The sequence below is a fragment of the Callorhinus ursinus genome, unplaced genomic scaffold (assembly GCF_003265705.2).
Source record: "Callorhinus ursinus isolate GAN/ISIS: 27379988/994484 unplaced genomic scaffold, GSC_fseal_2.0 scaffold24, whole genome shotgun sequence".
NCBI classification, from domain to species: Eukaryota; Metazoa; Chordata; class Mammalia; order Carnivora; family Otariidae; genus Callorhinus; species Callorhinus ursinus.
Window position 1 is genome coordinate 5,382,350 of NW_027397086.1, and position 16,222 is coordinate 5,398,571.

At 47.7% G+C, this 16,222-nt stretch overlaps 1 protein-coding gene across 2 annotated transcripts in view; it reads right to left on the bottom strand.

The window, feature by feature from the left end:
- MVB12B (multivesicular body subunit 12B) overlaps positions 1 to 16,222 on the bottom strand; it is a 184,240-nt gene that overhangs the window by 90,501 nt on the left and 77,517 nt on the right. The gene's annotated exons all lie outside the window — the stretch shown is intronic.

Consider the following 16,222-nt stretch of genomic DNA (forward strand, 5'->3'; position numbering starts at 1 on the left):
AGAAGACAAACAGTCCAATTTAAAAAAAAATGGCCAAAAGATCAGAACAGCCACTTCACTAAAGAAAATGTATGAATGGTAAATCAGCACATGAAAAGATAGCCAACATCCCTGGTCATTAGGGAGGTGCTCACTGAAGCCACAGTGCAATGCTAACACTTACCTTCTAGAATGGCAAAAATCAGGTTAGGGAGCAGCTGGAACTCTTATGCATTGTTGGTGGGAATGTAAAATGGTACAACCACTGCAGGAAACAATTAGCAGTTTCTTAGAAAGTTCAACACATCCTATCATTCGAGCCAGCCGTTACACCTCTTGGTTTTTACCCAAGAGGAATGAAAGCGTAGGTCTGTAGGAAGATCTGTACACAAATGCACTAAGCAGCTTTATTTGTAATAAAAAAACAACCCAGACGTCCAGTAATAAGTGATTTGATAAATATACTGAGGAACATCCACACGATGGATACTACTCAACAATAAGATGGAAACAAACTATTGATGCACCCAAGGTGGATAAATCTCAAGATACTAAGTGCCAAGTAAAATACACTAGGTAAAAAGTACACGTGGTATTATTCCATTATATTATGGAACATTCTAGGAAATACGAACTAACCCATAGGGAAAGAAAGCAGATCAGTGGTTGGCCTGAGGAGGGAGGGTGGACTATGAAGGAGCCCAAGGAAGTTTTGGGGGTGGTAGATACATACACGACCTTGATTTTGGTGATGGTATCGTAAATGTGCATATACGTCAAAGCTCATCAAATTCTATTTAAATATGTGCAGTTTATCGTGTATTGAGTATACTGTAGTAAAGCCTAAAATACTTCCTGATCTAAAAAACATAAAAAAAAAAAAAAAAAGGCCTAAAGAAGGAAGCCAATCAGGCCGACAGGACTCGACAATGGCAATGGAGAGAGAACCACCACTAGATGAATCCTGGCAGAGCCTGACGGTGATTTCAGACTCTTCCTCTATCATACTATGTGCCTGAAGACAATGGAGCCACAGAAGTTTAAGGGAGAGAGAGTGGCTTTTCAGAAACTTCTTATTCCTTCAAGTTGTCTTTTATATGTGAAGACACTGACAATGAAAGATCATTCACATTCCTTTTTCTGAAAGAGATACATTCAAACATGCTCCAGAGGATTTGAAATTAAGACTTAAGAACTGGGAAGGAAGCAGACAAAAGGACCGGCATTTTTGCTTTCCCTCTAGAAATGAGGAAATAACCGGAAATGTGGGAAAGGACTTATTTAAGATAAAAACAGGCAAACAACATTAGCTGCCATTTTCACAGGGCTTCCCCCTCACACTCACCACGTAACCCCCACCCGGATCCTACGACTAGGCACTGAGATCATCTCTATTTGACAGATGGCCTCAGAAAGGCTCCGCAGCTTGCCTGAAGGGATACAGCTTGGGTTTGAACCCTGATGGGGGGAAAAAAAAATCACCAAATGCAGCTCGGAATCATGATGCTCGACTCAAAAACCGGAACACTATAAAATGTTATAAACGTGATATAATTTATAGGACATTATAAAGTGTCGGATTCAGAACACCGTACGGACATAAAATGATGTTTACAGGTTTTTTGGGTGGGACGGGGGAGGGTGTGGACCATGTGGCGCTGGGAGAGAGAACTCAGCTGCAGGAGAGCCGGGAGCCGGGTCCTTCCAGGCAACGTTGGCAAGAGCAGTGAACTGGGAAAATGTTCATATGATACTAAACCAGGACAGAACAAGAAGGAATAAGCCAGACATTTTTTCATATCACCACAGCCAAATCTCCAAGACTCAGCTGTTTGGTCAAAACAAAACAAAACGAAATAAAACCTGACTACAGAAACAACCCTACAAACACTGTTACGGATACAGGGACGCACGGAAGAGTCAAAGGGGCCCTGGGGGAGGGTGGGGCTACGCCAGCTCCCAGCAGATGGCCTGGGGCTGGCGGCAGGACTGGGGGCACACTGTGGACCACGGAAGTCTGAGGCCACTGAGAGTGCAGTTTTCCCCTCCCCCTCCCCTTTCATATATATATATATTTTTTAAGATTTTATTTATTTATTGGACAGAGAGAGACACAGTGAGAGAGGGAACACAAGCAGGGGGAGAGGGAGAGGGAGAAGCAGGCTTCCCGCTGAGCAGGGAGCCCGATGCGGGGCTCGATCCCAGGACCCTGGGATCAATGACCTGAGCCAAAGGCAGACACTTAACGACTGAGCCACCCAGGTGTCCTCCCCTTCCATATATTTTATGTGTTAATTTTTTCCAATGAGAAGTTTTCTTTTTATCAGTAAGAAGAAGATGGCAGAAAACAGGAGAAGTTGCTGGGAGTGTTAGCCTTGCTTTCAAACGCATATGACAGCAAACAGCACAGCACTTGGTGCTAAAGGAACGTCTTGTTTTCTAGAGAACCTGTCTGCTGGTGGACAAGGACCAGAGGTAACGTGCAAAAGAAATTAACAAATGGTGGGGGGGGAGTGGTGGCAGCAGAGGAATATAATATGCAAAAGCCACGATAATTGAGTGAAGGTGGTCAGGTGGGGGAAAGAACACAGCAAACCGCTATGTGAAATTCCACTTTATTCCTGCAAACCACCACTGGGAAGAAGTCATCTGTGACACGCAGCTTCTGTGCCAGGTGTAAGGACGTGCTTAATGAATGCCATTTAATGAAGAAAAAGGCTCTTATAAAACACCTGGCACAAGCAGGGTGAGGGAGTCACAGGGAAGGGGACCCTCGCTGCACCTGCTGGCATTTTAATAAGCACCTTCTAGAGCGTCCGCTCTCCAAGGCTGGTCAACGGTGTCAGAATGAGGTCCCTGACCATTGCCCACACTCGCTGACAGTTTGGGCAAGCTTATTTCTTAAGGACCATATGCTCAGGTATCAGATTGCCCTGGACAGTAATTAAAATGAATCATTTTCAGCTGGAAGGCCTGACCAGCACCAGCATCGTCCTCAAAGACTTCACAGAAATGATTCCAGCTCCAGGTCCCCTGTGCTTCCAAACTGAGTTCTGAGTTAGGATTCAGATCTGTGAAGACCCAGAGATAATGCTAGATAATGCTGGACATTTTTCTTGTCACTTCATTCTACTAAAACCGAGAGTCAGTTATTTTAATGACTCTAGGCCCTCAAATAATTTTCGGTACAGGGATTTTTTTCTCATTGATTTTGGAGCCGACCTCAGAAAGAAATCACCAATGTGCAAACTTTACTACCATTTTCAAGGTCCGATGAGACATCTTTGTTTTGTTATGTGATTGACATCAGCGAAGTCAAGCGAGGTTTTGTAAAATCTAAAACAGACCCATTTCCTTTACAGTGATATCCGCCATCTCATAAACTTTCTATGCCCAGACTTGAAACTTAATTCCAAATATACCCGATGAATTGATGCTATCCAAGGGCAGACAGACTGTGTTATCAGCAGGCACACAAGGCTGCTATAATCTTGTCTTGTGACTGATTCGGTCCACCAGTTTTTAACTGAGCTCCTACTATAGGTCAAGTACAGGACTTGGCACTGAGATCATTTAAAAACCCAAATGATAAATGCATATTACTAAGTGAAAGATGCCAATCTGAAAAGGCTCTATACCGTAGGATTCCAATTCTAGGACATTCTGGAAAAGGCAAAACTGTGGAGACAGTAAAAAGACCAGTGGTTGCCAGGGGCTGGGGGAGAGGTGAATGCGCAGGGCACAGGATTTTTAGGGCAGTGAAAATATTCTGTATGATTTTATAATGATGGACATATGTCAGCATACATTTGTCCAAACCCACAGAATGTACAACACCAAGAGTGAACCCTGAGGTAAACTATGGACTTGGGGTGATTACGATGTGTCAATGTAGTTTCATCCCTGGTTACGAAAAAAAAGAAAAGAAAGTACCAGTCTAATGAGTCATGTTGATAACAGGGAGGCTACGCATATGTGAGGACAGGGGATATATGGAAAATCTCTGTACTTTCCTCTCAATTTTATAGGGACCTTAAAACTACTCTAAGAGAATAAAGTTTCTTTAAAAATGAAAAAACAAAAAAAAGAGCCAAATGAGACTTCTATCTTTCCTCTTTAGGAATTTATCTATAAGTAAATTAAAACACATAAATCGCCTAGATCATAAAGTAAAAAGCTCTAAATATAAGATATGCAAATAAGGTTGTATGTTTCCATTTTAAAGCAATGGCAAAAAAAAAAAGCAAAAGAAAACAACAAACATCTGTTGAGTGCCTACCATGGACCAGGCACCCCACCAAACCCTAGGAAGTGCCCAGTTCAGGGTCGCGGAAGCTGTTGTCTCATCTGCCAAGAGAAAAGACTGCGGGGGGCGGGGCGGCAGAAAAGGCTCAAGCCATGAAATAGTAATTCACGAGTCAAGACAATGAGCTAGGAGAGGTCACAGAGGGAGAAAGAGCAATGGAGGCTCCTGGAGTCAGAGAAGTGGGAGATCATTCCCGAGTGAGATGTCAGGAGGTCGGGGGCGTGAGGGACAACACCGAAGGTTTCTGTAATCATCTATTACTATGACAGTTACCACTTACGGAGCACCTGAACTATTCTTCACGATTCACACTCATCCCTAAGTGGCCCAGCCCAACAAGGTAAGTATTATTCTACTGACCAGGGGAAAGGAGGTTCAGAGAGGTTAGGGGACTTGCCCAGGAACACAGAGTGAAAGAAACTGGCTGAGCTAGGATTTGAGTTGATGCTTTTTCCACTAGAAACACGTTGCTTTGCTGAGACAATGCAAAGCCCAAGCTAAATGTAAATGCAGACTTGTTCATTTTCCATTCAAGCAACCCATTTGCCATAATCAATACAACCTCAGCCTACCAACTTGACTATATGATGAGTTTTCCTCCTGGGCAACACAGACACCATCCCCTCCCCACCGAATCACTCGGCATGGGACAAGAAAACTGCCACTGGAAGACGAAGGAAATCAAAATTCCAAACCCCCCGAGTTCCTAAACGCACAGCTTTAAAGTATGTGCAGCTCAACAGCATATGGCAAATCAATTACTAGTTTAAATCTTAAAACAAAAACATGGCAAGTGCAGTGCAGAAATAATCAAGAACAACGGTTCAGTTTAGATTACAGTGGGCCACTAGAGTTTTGAATACAATTAATCATCATTCCAGGCAATGGGAAGCCATATTGACACTTATTCCTAATTTGAATATTTAATTAGGGTGAAGTTCTTCATCAAATTATCGCAGGACTGGGAGAAAGCCTGGAAGACTTACACAATTACTATCTTAACCCCTCGCCAGCTGCTCACCTGTGAGCACAGCGATCCCCGCCCCAGCTCTGCGGGGCCCGAGCCCACAGTCTGGCTCTGTGAGAACCGGCGGGAGGGGGGGTGCGGGCGGGACTGAAGCTACAGCAGGGGCAGAAAGGGGCCAAATGGGGGCAACGGAGAGGTCTCGGGCTCAGACTGGACAAAGACAGAAGGCCACGCGCACGAGTGCCTGCTGTGGGCCTGGTGTGGCACTTTCATGTGTCCCCCGTTTATTTCTCAGAACAATCTGCAAGGGAGATATTCTTATCCCCACTTTACAGAAGAGGAAACTGAGACTTGGAGTAGCGACAGAACGCACTCAAGAGAACACTGCTTGTGAGTCGTATAAAGAAGGCCAAGTTACATACCCCCCTGTATGCACCAGAAATAAGGACAAAGAGATCAAAGGTCAAAAAAACATATTCAAAGCCTGTATTTTGGATATCTTGCATTGTGTATATAAATTGGGGGGGGGGGGTTAGGAGTAGCATCCAGAGCCCAGGAGCACTCAACAAGCATTCTAAAATTTAACTCTTGGATTCAAAATGTACCACTGAGCTCTTCCAACCGGGGAGGCACAAGGACATTGTGACTAGCTGCTCAGGAGAATGGCCGTGGTGAGGGGCAGCAAAGCTCAAGGGAACAGCCTTGTACAGTGGACCTGAGACCCCCTATAGCCATCTACACCCTGTACAGGGGGGCCTCGCAGAGGTGGGCACTGCAGAGCCCTACCGGTGTTCAAGGGGGAGGGAAGTCAGTGACAGCAGAAGAAAACGTGGATTTCTCTTCTTTTGAAATGGCAACAGCTCAACAATAGTTTTTAAAAAGATTTTATTTATTTTAGAGAGAGTGTGAGAGTGCACGCGAGTGGGGGAGAGGAAGAGGGAGGGAGGGGGAAAGAATCTCAAGCAGACTCCATGCCCAGAGCGGAGCCCAACTGGGGGCTCCATCTCATGACCCCGAGATCACGACCTCAGCCAAAACCAAGAGTTGGATGCCTAATGGCCTGAGCCACCCAGGCGCCCCTCAACAATAGCATTTGTAACTACCTATCAGTTTAGACAAGAGATAACATTTCCTTAAGGTACTCTCTTTTACGCTATGACAAGACTTTTGGGGCACCTGGGTGGCTCAGATGGCTAGGCGTCTGCCTTCAGCTCAGGTCATGATCTCCAGGTCCTGGGATCGGGCCCCGCATCGGGCTCCCTGCTCAGCAGGCAGCCTGCTTCTCCCTCTCCCTCTCCCCACTGCTTGTGCTCGCTCGCTCTCAAATGAATAAATAAAATCGTTAAAAAAAAAAAAAAAGGACTTTTGACATTTCACAGAGGCCATGTGATCCTGCAGGACTCAACGTAAGTTTTCCCACGAAATCTCCCCTGAGGCCCCTAGGCCAAGACCAAAGGCTGGCTTTACACATCGCACATGGCCATGGTAGGTCTTGAGAGCTTTCTGCTTCCAGACTTCACAGGTGCTGTGGGTGAGGGACATCCCCATAGTTTCAGATTAGCAGTTTTCTGTTAAAGGCTTGAGATGGGTTCATTTACCCTCTTGTGGCAATCCTCAAAACTCCATTTTTGTAATGGCCACTTTAGCAGGAGGGGTGAGCTGCTCCATACAGTACCAGCACGGCCCCCTCTGGCCACAGCTCCCGGCTCGGCCTCCTCCTCCTCCCCTCCTCCCCCCGCCCCGCCGTCCCCCTCCCCTGCCTCTGCCAGGCCTGGCCGGTGGCCACAGTAGACCCAGGATCCACCAGCCCCGCTCCGAGCCTGCTCGTTGCAGGAGCAAACGGCATTGGGAACTTTGAAACTTTCCTTTGTATATTACATTAATCCGTATAAGAAAATCTCTTTTAATGAGGAGTGATGTAGTTACAAACTCTCCAGAGCCATAATTAGAGCAAACTAATTGAAGTTGTGTTTTGACACACTTTCCGAATTCACGGGTGCCGGATGACATACTCACAACACTGCTGCTGCACCACCATGGCGACGGCAAAATCATTAGGCTAATAACACTTATTTGCATTCTTATCACGCCGGCAGCTCTCCCTTAAATACTGTTTCTACTATTGCTCCTTTACTGTAAGTTTCCACTAAAAGATATTAACAGTAATTATTACTACTTTAGTGGAATTTTAATGTTAAAGAATAACAATGTGCATTAACATACATTGAATGCCAATTCTTTTTAACCACCTTCAGCAGGTTTGGGGGCTTCTTCCCGTGCCCCGACCCCACAGCCTGAGGGTGGTTGAGATGCTATTTCAGTTTCTCTTAGGACAACCCCTCAGCCCACACCCGGTGAGATCTGAAGTTAGGGTTTCTGAACTGTTTTGTTTCAAATGTTTGATGAGAAAAATCTTTCTTCCTTTTTTTTTTTTTTTAAAGCACATTAAAATGAAATAGTTAAGGAGAAATTTTTTCCACGCAGTTAAAAAAAATCAACAATTTACAACACGGTCTTTGGTAATAATACTAATGAATTCCAGGAGGACGTGCTTTAACCACTCGGCCGCCACCCTCTCGGTGATTAAAGACAGACTTGGAATAGCTAGAAAGGCCAGAGGGGGTGGGGCAGCCTCGGATCTGTCAATACGGAGGCCCCGTTGGCCACCAACAAGGCCAATTTTTTGGATGCTTAACTCAGACACTCACACACTGAGAGGAAGCCTCGACAGTTCTAAATAATGGTTATTAATGACTCCCTCCTCTAAAGTGACAAATTACTCCTGAAATTTAGAATCAAAGAGGTATGAAGAGTGAATGAACATGACAGGAAACTCCAGCGAGCGCACAAGAGTTCCCGCTTACTCTAGGCGGAGAAGGGCGGGGGCCCGGAAAACAAGTAAGGTCCAGGTCCCTCCTGTCTGGGTAGTCTGGTGACCACAGCCCTCCCTCACGCAGGTGTCTCCCAGGACCTGATGTGGGGCAACCAAGGGCAGGAAAATGCTGTCTGTCCCACCTCACGGCAGGAAGTACAAAATGCTAGGTGCGCTGTAACTGGAGGCGAGACCTGGTCCTAGCCCCACCTCTCTCCACGTGTGTGGCATCAAGACCTCCAAGGGCACCTCGTTGGAAACTTGGGTTTGGGCTAGGCCAGTTGCTCAGATTCCCGGCTTCTGCAAATATCTTGGGATCCAGACAAACCAGCACCACATCATATTTACCAATCCTAATCCAAGAGAAAATGAGAGCAAAGGTCGGCGTGGTTTTAACAAAATGCACAGCTGTGTGCAATTTCAAAGTACTCGAACAGACACTTCAGGATGGATGCTTAATCTCAACTCGTGAAGATTTAACTGGGTGAAGAAAATGCTTCTGTAGAAAAATGCCGAAGACTGTACTCCTTTAAAGCTTTGGAGTTTTCGGTTAAGTTACGCCATCCTTGTACCAATCGTCTATTTTTCAAGTCCCTGATTACTTTAAAAAAAAGAAAGAAAAGAAGGGAGGGAAGGAAGGAAAGGAGGAAGGAAGGAAGGAAGGAAGGGAAAGAAAGAAAGAAACTAACTTTACAGTTGCAGCAACACTCCAAATCATGGTATTTATTCACTACATTTAAGTTTTATTACACTTGAACCCTGCAATGCCAAAACACCTACCTCCCATATAAAAGAAATGAAGAAAAAAGCGAAGTCTGGGACCCAGGGCACCGCACTTCCATTCCAGATGATCTAGTCTAATCTTATAAACTGAAATATTTAAAGAGTCTCTAAACCTCACTGACCCTACTTTTAAAAACAAGGAACATATGGGCACTTCTAGCTTTTCATCTTCTTCCAGCCTACTAAAATATCCGCTTTTCCAAAATTCAAGAGCAGGGAGACTGCCAAACTCAGATCCATAAAAGGCTATGTGCGTGAGAGTGCAGGGTGGGCAGGGAACAGTCTGAGCCGAAAACAAACCCTAACAAAGAATCAAAGATGCATTCTTCTTCTTGCTCAATCAATCTCGGAAGCTGTGGAAAACAATTTGTTTAGCAAAATAAAGCAATGACTAATAAGGAGGTGCAATGTGGACCATGGTCTGGAATGGCTTGTGGCTAATGTTTGGTCCCCGGTGAGGCCGGAGGAGACAGTGAGGTGAAGTCCTAAAACTCAGGCAAGGATGGTGGGACCAGGCTCCTGTCCTGACTCCTGAGTCCCGATGCCCTGCGCTTGGTTCAGCTGCCAACTCTCCCCGCTGCATCTTGCTTATTTCTTAAAGGCTTTGCTCATTCCCATTATGCACCTCACTGCATGGTTATAAAGATTAAAACGATATCTATAAAGTGTTTGCACAATGCCTGGCACAAGATGTTCAAAAGATTGTAGCTGAAATAATGATGATGATAATTTTATTTATCCTAATAATTATTAACATTATTATTCAACTGGAAACAAAACATCTGCTCAAGAAAAGGTATTCAAGTTGAATGCTACCCTACCCATGGGCAAAAACCTGACCCAAATAAAATTCAAGGGGCCTTTTAAAAGTTACTGCAAGCCCAGGATTTTGTTAAATATCCAAATTAATAATTGAAACCCTGCCTTGAAATAGAACAGCACTGGGGTGGGGGTTGGGGGCTGGGTATAAAATAGTGGGAAATTTCACTTAACGCCCATTTTTACTTTGTTTGGCAGCTAGATTTACACTGAGAGATCCAGGTGAAATATTCTGTAGAGCTACCTGCAAATAGACTGTCAGCTTCCACTCTGATAAAAGGTAAAATATCCTTCTCTAAATGGTCTGGTTCACAAAACCGGCCCTAAAGTGAACTGATAAATGTGTTCTGACACACGGAAAACTATTTTCATAATCCTGAAAAAGGCCTTTCTCCAAACCCTGGAGCTTAAACCAAGTGCACAAAGAGCCCGCGCGCACCCGTGAAGCAGGCACGGGAGGAAATCATTTCACATTTACAACCCTGCTTCCGGGACAACGCCAAGCAGCGCGCATAACCGTCATAACCACCAAGAAAAATTAGACACTCACAGAGTCACAAAAATTACAAAGATACCACATTTACAAGCAGCAACTACCTTGTCAAAACCTGATGTGTAAGAGTGAAAGCGAAGAAGGCCAGCTCAGAGATGGAAGCCGTATTGACTAATAGTCAATTCTTCTTTAAATAGAAGCTCTGACTTCCCAAGAAGCCGTATTAAAAATTAATATCAAAAAGTGTATTGCTCGGCCTCAACTCATCATTCACATCCAGCAAAACCAAACTGCACTCTTATGAAATCTCCCCTCAACATCGCTCTGACACCACAGCGAAGTTGGATACTGTCGCAAAAGCAAAAGCCCTGTGACACAAGCCCTTCAAAGATGTTCAGAGAACCCTCCCCCGTAGGTCTCTCTTGCACTGCTCTTCTATTTTTTTTTTTTTAAGATTTTATTTATTTATTTGAGAGAGAGAGAATGAGAGATAGAGAACATGAGAGGGAAGAGGGTCAGAGGGAGAAGCAGACTCCCTGCCAAGCAGGGAGCCCGATGTGGGACTCGATCCCAGGACTCCAGGATCATGACCTGAGCTGAAGGCAGTCGCTTAACCAACTGAGCCACCCAGGCGCCCTTGCACTGCTCTTCTAATGGCCAGAAGAAATCACACCGCTTGTAACCCTGCCTCATCGCGGGCTCAGAGATGGCTGGAGGGAGCTGCGCCGCCAGGACCCCCTCGTGTATGGCCTCCACACGTTCTCCTCAGCCGCCATCTCTGGCTCTGGTGGACTGGACCCCAGCCAACATTCACGGGTCTCCTACAAGGGTGCGGATGCAGACCTCGTGGGCAGCTCCCGACCAGAGGAGCCTGAGGAAGACAATGGGCTCCCTGCACCCACACGTGCACACTCTGCCAAGTCCGTGGCTCCCGGCTGCTGGTCAGGAGCCTACAGGGGCCACACGTGGAGACAGCTGGGACAACCTGGGTGGCTGCTTCACAGCCGGCGACCCTGTGGCCGGGAGCCTCGGGGCATAGACAGTCTAAGCCAGAGGCCGCTCCCCTTCTTGGGTTCAAATCCTAGCTCTGACGCTCAGTAGCTGTGTGAACTTGGGAAAGGGATTTCACCTCCTTGGTCTTGGTGTCCTCGTCTTAAAGTGGATGTGATGACAGTACCCTACTCACAGAGCTGTTAGGAGGATTAAAGGAGTTCTTATTTGTAAACCACTTGGAAAGTGCCGGACACGTAGCAGATACAATGTAAGTCTCTGCTGGCTGGCAGAATAGATGGAAGAGGGATGGACCAGTAGATTAATACCTGGTGCTATGTATCTAAACCAGCTCACTTTATACATTCAACAGATAAGCCAGGAACCTGGCGTTCAAAGGTCCCTGCCATTTTGGGACCACGTGCTTTTCACTGAACGCTTACTGAATTAAGTGAGAGGACACAGTTCAAAGTACTTGCTAAGTTTCCATACACGGGAGTACAATGTTATCATCTGTATTTCTGTGTGACTAGCCTTTTCTAAAGCATTAAAGGACAGAACGGAAACAGAAGAATCCCTGTCATCAATAAGCCAGCAAATCTAGTCATAAGACCAAACATAGATACACGTAGCAATGACAGGAAAAGGCGAAATGCCGAATCGTCTGGTGCGAGCAACTGGAGGAGGGGAAGGGGGAAAATAGACTGGGCCGGGCTTTCTAGAAGGGGCGAAGGCTATCCCAGGCTGGAAGGTGGACGGGACTAAGGCTCTGCATTCTGAAGTCTGGTCTGCCCCTTCCCGGAGGGCAGAGGCCGAGATACACAGCAATGGCCAGAGCAGAGACGGTTCTGGAAGGAGAGTGATGTGCTCAGGAGTCAAGAAGAGACTCATCTGATTAATGCAAGATGATGTGGGAGGTATGTCAGATAATAGGAAGCCAGTGAAGGTTTCAGAAAGTAAGAAGAACATGTGGAAATCTGGAAACCCCACCAGGACAGCAGGCAACCTAGGGCTTTAAAGTTCCAGGCAAAGAATGTCAAGGTGAGCTACTGAAATAATACCTCAGGCCCAGGAAGCTCAACCTTGAATCTAACTTTGATTTAAATCAGTGTTCAGGTCCCACCCCATGGACAGCCCTTCTCGGGAGCACCCCTGGCTGTTGGGACTTTCGAAAGCAGTGGGTGGAAGGTACCAGGGGCAGAGTGAGGGGAGCTCAAGTCTACAGTGTTGGTGTTAGTGCCCTGTGTGAAAAACATCTGCAGTAAGTCTTCATCTTCAAAGGGGTGACGCAGCCAGGAAGGAAATAAAAATGTGTATCCCATCTTCAAAGTTAAACAAACAAAAATGTGTGTGGTTTTCGTGTGAAGGAAAAGGAAGTCTAATTATCCCAAGTGAAGCCAGACCCACAGTCCTGCCTGGGCACGCCCTGCGGAGGTGCAAGGCTCTGAAGGCCCCCGCTGGAACGGCCAGCCCCAAACCCTCCTTCAGTGGGACCAAGAGAGCTCCCCCGGGGCTCATGTACCCCCAACCTGTCTCTTGTTCCTATGGATGTGAGCTTGGAATCCAGGGCATACAGTGTTTACTGTTAGGGGGGAAGAAAAGAATCACTGGAGTCGGCGGCCCTTGGCTTCTAATCTCACCTTGATGCAGGACACAGACAACTCTTCTCGTAAATGAGGGACCTTAAAGAAGAGCTTTCCACTCTGGAATTCCCTCTACTCCCCTAGGCTGAACCTTCTCCATTAAACCTACACAACAGGAAAATCTGCTGGGGCTCCTCTCCTGATAGGCAACGTCTCTGGTGCCAAGCCTTCTGCCCCTTGGGACGGCGGCAAACACCTCGTTGGGGAAACTTGGCCTCCCTGATGGGTGCTGTTCAAGTCCTGCCACAACAGGGCAGGGGGCACATGTCCTCTGCAGCATAAAGACCGCCTTGTAACTGAACAGTGACAGGCTTAGACAACAGGACGCCACCCAGTGTGCTGAGGCTCCCTCCGCTTGCTGGCTTACTCTGCAGGTTGACCCCACATCCCCAGGAAGGTGGGGTCCGGGGTGGGGGACAGAGCGCAGCGGCTCACGGGCTTCTGACAACGGCTGTGATGGGGGGTGTGCCTGGGCGTCCACGGCCTGAATTCCAGATCCTCGCAGTGTGATTGTCTCTCTCCTTTAGGAAGAGCCATTAACCTTTCAGATGACAGCCCTGGGATTGGAGTGACGGAACGATTTTTGAGGTCAGCAAGGATCTATGTTCTCAAAACCTGACATCGACATGCAAAAGTTGTGACTGAATCCTAGTGTCCCTGAGAGAAAGACTAAATGCATGTGACAGATCTTCTGCAATCAGAATGCCCCATTTCCCAGAGTATCTGTCACAGATTGATAACATCCACGCAAAAAGTTAAGTACAATTATGTCTGTCACTAAGAAACATACTTTGGAACCTGTGACTGACAACTCGCTGGGAGCTGACAAATCACCGGAAGATTACTGGAACAACTCAGGGCAGCACCATGTGCCTTATAAGGGAAGCTCAGCCCCGCCTGGCACCTGGGAGAAGCTCCCCAGAGGCTGCACCTCGCAGGCTGGGGCTGCACGGCAGGATTCAACAGCTGGTGAAGGAGTGTGTGCTCTGGGGTTCTGGGGTGGGGGGGGGAGAAGACACTTTCTCCCAGGGGAGGGCCAATGTCTGTGCAGGATCACACGTGCCCGTGGCCTGAGGGGGCAGCTTCTCCCTCAGAAGCACAATGTGCAATCAGGCCAAGGGGAAGGGCACAGTGGGAGCTACTAGAACCACACGTCCCATCTTTCCTAGGACAGCCCGAGTACAGGGTCCACAGAAGGTAGAAATGCCAGCACTCTGGAGTCCAGACTGCCTATTGCAGATGGACTCTGAAAGGGGCAAAATACAGGCCAAAGCTGGGACACAGACACAGGGTCAGCACCGTCGGGGCCCCTCTGTGCCATCCATCCCAGGGAGGGGGGCCCCACGGCCCTCCGCAGCTCAGGGAGACACCCAGACACCAGCACTGGGGAGCAGAAGAGGACAATGGCCACAAGTCAGATGGCGAGGAAGCACCGAAAGCCACACGGGCAGACCCCGGTGACAAGCACCCCCTGCTCTGTGCCCTCCCTACCCAGTGGAGCTGCCCGGAGGCACCCTCGGTAAGGTGTCTGCAAGGCCTACTGTGCAGGTCTGGGAGTCTGATTTTTTTTTTTTTTTTTCTTTTTAAGTAGGCTCCACGCCCAGTGCGGAACCCACTGCGGGGCTTGAACCCACAACCCTGAGATTAATACCTGAGTTGAGATCAAGTGTTGGGCGCTTAACTGACTGAGCCACCCAGGTGCCGTGGGAGTCTGAATTTTTGAGGATGGGGACAAGATACACTTCTTAAATAAGGCTTTTGAAGAACCCCTGCAGGTCTGAAAAATCCAAATGCTGTTTGAACGCTGCCCATGGCTGGGAGCACACAACCTCTTGAGTGGGCTTCTTCAACGCCATGGCAGTTTTGCCTTTGGGGAGTTCTTTAATTTTTTTGAACATGTTAAGCCTAAATCTGCCACCTTAAAACTTCAGTCCACGTGATCTAATTTTTTGTCTTCTGGGGCTGCCAACAACCCATCCCCACCTGGAAACACTTCTCTCGGCTACATATTGACCATTTAAACACCTGAGGCCAGCTGCCCTGTCTCTACTCAGGGCAAAACAACGGTTCGTCGTACCCAAATTCAGTGCTCAGTTTGGGTAACTTTTACAAGGTGGTGTGTGGCAGTGGATGTGACCCTCCCAAATGAACCTGACAGGTGTAGGACACTACCTCCCGGGACACGCCCCACTGGCACACCAGGCCGCATTCTACACCATCCCAGTTCGTGCCCAGCCTGGTCACTGCACACAAATCACTAAGCCAGGTGTCCTCAGTTTGGCTCTTGTGCAACTGATTTTTTTTTTTTTTTTTTAACCTGGGGGTGGGGTATGCCGTCTGTTTTTACCCAACACCTTTCATCTCCTGGTTCCAGTAGAGTGTTCGAGATGCAGAGTATTGATTCTGTCATTCAGCACATCAGCTCTCCCTAATGACTCTGTGTCATCTGCAAATTTGATAAGCGTGCCTCTGATGTCTTTATCAAGCCCCTGGTTCCACTGCTCAGCAAGCCAGGGGGCAGCAGTCCACCAGGGGCCCTCTCCCGGGACGACATGGAGCCATTCATTTATCCACACTCTGTGGCAACCGGTGCTCCATCAGTTGTGAATCCACCTGCCTCTCAGAGCTCTTTCAAACCTTGGAACTGGCAGCAGCAGAACCATATGTGAGACATGGTGTGAGCGGAGGAGCGGGGCCTGCTGTGGTTGAAGTGGGAAGGTGCTTCCTCTACCTGCCCTCTGCCCCAAGGCAGCGGCATGGAAGAGCATCAGAAAAGCCTGGATCCACACACCAACTGTCTGCTTCTATGTACCAGGCTGACTTGCAAAGCTGAGGCCAGTCTGTCAGACAGATGGAGAGAGGGGACGGTGCCTCAACCCCAAGGCCAGCCTATGCTGAGCAGGGTGCACGGAGCAGACAGGCAGAGGGTGGAGCAGCCTGGAAGCCCAGAGAGAAAACGGGGGCTCCCCACTCCTCGAAGAGGTGGCACGCCCTTCTCAATTGGAAACGGTCAGGAAACATGTGCAGAGATGTATGAGTGTGAGAAGAGTCACTGAACAAGGAAGAGGTCTGCAGAGACACATTGTCATCCTGTCTTTTGCCATGAACTTTACCAAACATTGCATCCGATTCACTGGATACAGCCAAGGGGCTCCCTCTTCTCTCCAGGGGCCCAACCATTCTGAAAGGACAACCGAGATATGGCCTCCCGACTAGCATTCCCTGCAACAACAGGAAGGAAACAGGCAGGAAGCGCTTGTTCCTAGGGCTGGCACCTGCCTCTAGAGCGCGCAGTTCTGCTAGGACCATGAGGTCCTCAGGTAATGACTCATCAACTCCGGAGAAAGTCCACCAACCGCTCCTTTTGCCT